Genomic DNA, 5,274 nt, shown 5'->3' with positions numbered 1-5,274 from the left:
TTGTGGCTTAATAAACTATATTTTATATAACATGCAGTTTCTAGATATAGATCCAATAAGAAAAGAAGAGATTCTGAGAGAGTAATCCATCATGTCTTCCAGAAATTCAGTTTCAGTTCACCTCCAGTAATGAATGCACAGAAATAATGGATTACATTCATAATTAAAAGGGCTCTGATAAGAAAGGCTCAGCTCCAGTGGTTAGGTTTAAAGTGATTCAGTGCATAGAAAATGTGGGTTGAATAAATCCATTTTAAGGAAAGGTAATGCAAGCCTAATATCTTTTTTTTCTCTGAGCTCATGTCTTATATCAAACTAATAAAAGAAGTGTATATTTAATTATAATAAGATAAAAAACTTGTTTTACCAATCTGCTAAATGAAGAGACACAAACACAGAAATGGTGTGGATGAAAAAGGATTAAAAAATAATATTGATAAGATTTATACCAGTCATGTTAGCCAAGATAACCTTGAACTCTTTTTTAACTAATTCAAATTTGAATCAATTGCAAAACATTTTTGGCCACCTGGGGGGGGGGAACTGATGTTGGATGAGATGGCCAGGCTTACACTCTCCAATCTAAACTTATTCATCCATGTCCTTCAGGACATGTTTTGAGCACTGGTGCCACTCTTTCATAAGGGTCCATCCTCAAACTATTCATAATTGCTACATTGTTGCAGAATTAAGAGTTCCTTTCACTGGAACTAAAGGGTCAAGTTAAACCACTGAAATAAGTTCATGCCACAGGATCTGATGCTCTGCATGCACTTGGTGATGTAAAGCTTGGATGCAGCTGCAGCTGCTTGGCCATGGGAACCTATTCAATGAAGCTCTCTCTGCACTGCTCCTGAACTCATCTGAAGGCCACACAAAGTTTGGACGTCTGGAGACAGAACGTGACATGCAGTTTTATGTGACCTACTATACTTTGCTGTTGTTCCCAATTGCCTTCACTTTGTTATAAGACAACTAGTAGTTAACTGAAATATTTAGTAGCGAGACAATTTCATGATTGGTCTTAATGCTCAGGTGGCATCCTATCACAGTACTACATTGGAATTCACTGAGCTCTTAAGGGGGAGAAGAAGTATGTCTGCCTAGGTCAGACCTGTGGCCATGGAAGGGATTAGGACCCCTGGGTTTAATGATTTTGATGGGAGAGTGAATACTTTTGGCATTATAGTGTATGATCACTCTCAAGATATTTCAGCTGAAACAACTGACACACTGCTGTCCACTGACAATGATGAGTGTATGGAAAGGTATATTGTTTTCTGGATGTTTTATTTCAATCCTGTTTGTGTCTAGTAACCCACATGGAAAATATCTTACTCCCAACAGATAAATTCGTATTATGCTCACCAGCCTCTTGTGAAATACCACAGAGTTTATGTGGGTTTATTACTGCAATCTCGTTTAGTTACAGGACCTCATGTTAAAATATGATGCTCACTTGAGCTGCTTTAATGTTTCATTGGGTAGCTGTTGTAACTGTGAAAAACAGAGAACCACTGGCCTTTGAAGACAGTCAGTTCTGTGTTTAAGGGATCTGCAGCCAACAACTGGCTGATCCTCAAATCAGAGACAACTTCTGGTTGGAGGAACATATGATGGATGTAAGGATAGATGGATGGATGGATAGATGGAAACATTTAAACAATGGAACAAAAAATAAACTCTGAAAATACCAATATTTTCCCCACTCTTGAATGTTTTTTCCATACTATTCCATATAAACTGAAATGTTCTGACGGATAGAAAAAGAAAATATGTTCACAGACTACAATTAAGTGGTATTAGTATGTAAAGACAATTAAGCAAAGTCTGACCGCAAAAACATCGAAACAAAGTGACCAGCTGTTTTGTTGGGTGTCTCCTGAAGCAGTGTGTACAAAACAGCAACATCTTTGGAGTCTTTGGTGTGTTTCCTCTGTACCAACATTTCTTTTAGCTCCACCTAGTAGTGATAACAGATAGGAAGTGCATGAAAACTCAGTTCTTTACAGATTTTCTTTTTTTACATTCAGTCAGTCCTTCATAAATTTGTAAAATGGACATTCAATGTTTTTCTCAGCAAATATATTTCTTCTATTTATATTGACATTAAATTCACACCAGATGTCAAATGATAACCCAAATATCCCCACACACAATAAAATCAAAGCAAATTTGTCAAAAAATTAAGTTATGTGTAAAAAAAATTAATAACTGAGGGAAAAGCATTGAAATAAATGGAATACGTCATACAAAAGCCTTTTCTAGTAATCACAACGTTAAGATATCTGTTGAATAGAGGAACGTGTAATCGGGATTGCGCAGTCTTGCAAGCAAACATTCATCTTGAGGGTTCTTAGAGTCCATCCTATTCACTCTGATCTCTATAGATTTCCTGTTGAATAAAAGTCAGGTACTGAGCCACTCTAGCAGGTTCCGTTTCTTTTTCTGAAACCAATTAAAGGTTTTCTTGGCTGTGTACTCGTACTCGTCGTCTTCCGCTTATCCGGGTCGCGGGGGCAGCAGACTCAGCAGAGACGCCCAGACGTCCCTCTCCCCAGACACCTCCTCCAGCTCCTCCGGGTGGAGCCCAAGGCGTTCCCAGGCCAGCCGAGAGACATAGTCCCTCCAGCGTGTCCTGGGCCGTCCCCTGGGCCTCCTCCCGGTGGGACGTGCCTGGAACACCTCCCGAGGAAGGCGTCCAGGAGGCATCCGGTATAGATGCCCGAGCCACCTCAAATGGCTCCTCTCGATGTGGAGTTTGGTCCACATTGCCGGCACTAAGTCGGACCTGTTTCCGGTGCATGTTGGACTCCGGCAGGGCTGCCCTTTGTCACCGGTCCTGTTCATAACTTTTATGGACAGGATTTCTAGACGCAGCCAAGGGCCGGAGGGGGTCTGGTTTGGGGACCAGTGGATTTTGTCTCTTCTTTTTGCAGATGACGTGGTCCTGCTGGCCCCCTCTAGCCAAGACCTACAGCATGCACTGGGGCGGTTCGCAGCCGAGTGTGAAGCGGCTGGGATGAAGATCAGCTCCTCCAAGTCCGAGGCCATGGTACTCGACCGGAAAAGGGTGGCTTGTCCTCTTCAGGTTGGAGGGGAGTTCCTGCTTCACGTGGAGGAGTTAAAGTATCTCGGGGTCTTGTTCACGAGTGAGGGAAAAATGGAGCGGGAGATCGACAGACGGATCGGTGCGGCTGCCGCAGTAATGGGGGCACTGTGCCGGTCCGTTTTGGTGAAGAGAGAGCTGAGCCAAAAAGCAAAGCTCTCAATTTATCGGTCGGTCTACGTTCCTACCCTCACCTATGGCCATGAACTTTGGGTCATGACCGAAAGAACGAGATCCCAGATACAAGCGGCTGAAATGAGCTTCCTCCATAGGGTGGCCGGGCACTCCCTTAGAGATAGGGTGAGGAGCTCCTCACGGATATTTTCGGCCCTCATGAGGATGAAAAAAGCAAGGCATGTGACGTCGCCCGGTACGGCGGAGCCGGGGTCACACCCTGGAGCCAGGCCTGGGGTCGGGACTCGCCGGAGAGCGCCTGGTGGCCGGGTTGCTCCTCGCGGGACCCGGCTGGGCCAAGCCTGAACGAGAGACGCGAGGCCATCCTCCAGTGGGCCCACCACCTGCAGGGGGAACCGTGAGGGACCGGTGCAAAGAGGATTGGGTGGCGGACGAAGGTGGAGACCTCAGCGGCCCGATTCCCGGATGCTTAGGCTGGCTCTAGGGACGTGGAATGTCACCTCGCTGGGGGGGAAGGAACCTGAGCTTGTGCGGGAGGTCGAGAGATATCGACTAGAAATAGTCGGGCTCGCCTCCACACACAGCGTGGGCTCTGGAACCCATCTCTTTGAGAGGGGTTGGACTCTGTTCTACTCTGGAGTGGCCCATGGGGAGAGGCGGCGGGCTGGTGTGGGTTTGCTTGTTGCCCCCCAGCTCAGCTGTCTCGTGTTGGGGTTTACCCCAGTGGATGAGAGGGTCGTATCCCTGCGCCTTCGGGTTGAGGATAGGTCTCTGACTGTTGTCTCGGCCTATGGGCCGAGCGGTAGTGCGGAGTACCCGGCCTTCTTGGTGTCCCTGTCGGGGTTGCTGGATAGTGCCCCTCCCGGGGACTCCATTATTCTGCTGGGGGACTTCAACACCCACATGGGAAACGACGGTGACACCTGGAGAGGCGTGATCGGGAGGAGTGGCCTCCCCGATTTAAATCCGAGTGGTGTATGGTTATTGGACTTCTGTGCTATTCACGGATTGTCCATAATGAACACCATGTTCAAACATAAGGGTGTCCATCAGTGCACTTGGCACCAGGACACCCTAGGCAGGAGGTCGATGATCGACATTGTTGTCGTATCATCAGACCTTCGGCCGCATGTTTTGGACACTCGGGTGAAGAGAGGGGCTGAGCTGTCCACTGATCACCACCTGGTGGTGGGTTGGATCCGCTGGAGGAGGAGAAAGCCGGACAGACTTGGCAGGCCCAAGCGCATAGTGAGGGTCTGCTGGGAATGTCTGGCAGAGCCCTTGGCCAGGGATGTATTCAACTCCCACCTCCGGGAGAGCTTTGACCAGATCCCGGGGGATGTTGGAGACATAGAGTCCGAGTGGACCATGTTCTCCGCATCTATTGTCGATGCTGCTGCCCGTAGCTGTCCGGCGCCTCAGGAGGGGGAAGCAGTGCTTCGCCAACACTGTTTATAGTGGGGGTGGGAGGCTGCTGACCTCGACTGAGGACATTATCGGGCGGTGGAAGGAGTACTTCGAGGATCTCCTCAATCCTGCCATCATGCATTTCGTGGTGGAAACAGAGGCTGGGGACTCAGGGTTGGACTCTTGTATCACCCAGGTTGAAGTCACCGAGGTGGTTAAAAAGCTCCGTGGTGGCAGGGCTTCGGGGGTGGATGAGATCCGCCCTGAGTACCTCAAGTCTCTGGATGTTGTGGGGCTGTCATGGTTGACACGCCTCTTCAACATTGCGTGGCGGTCGGGGACAGTGCCTCTGGACTGGCAGACTGGGGTGGTGGTCCCCGTTCATAAGAAGGGGGACCAGAGGGTGTGTTCCAACTGCAGGGGGATCACACTCCTCAGCCTCCCTGGTAAGGCCTACGCCAGGATATTGGAGAGGAGAGTCCGGCCGATAGTCGAACCTCGGCTTCAGGAGGAGCAGTGTGGTTTTCGTCCCGGCCGTGGAACACTGGACCAGCTCTATACCCTCTGCAGGGTACTCGAGGGTTCATGGGAGTTTGCCCAACCGGTTCACATGTGTTTTGTGG

The sequence above is a fragment of the Girardinichthys multiradiatus genome, chromosome 5, assembly GCF_021462225.1.
Source record: "Girardinichthys multiradiatus isolate DD_20200921_A chromosome 5, DD_fGirMul_XY1, whole genome shotgun sequence".
Classification (NCBI taxonomy): domain Eukaryota; kingdom Metazoa; phylum Chordata; class Actinopteri; order Cyprinodontiformes; family Goodeidae; genus Girardinichthys; species Girardinichthys multiradiatus.
Note: the sequence above shows the minus strand (reverse complement) of the source record.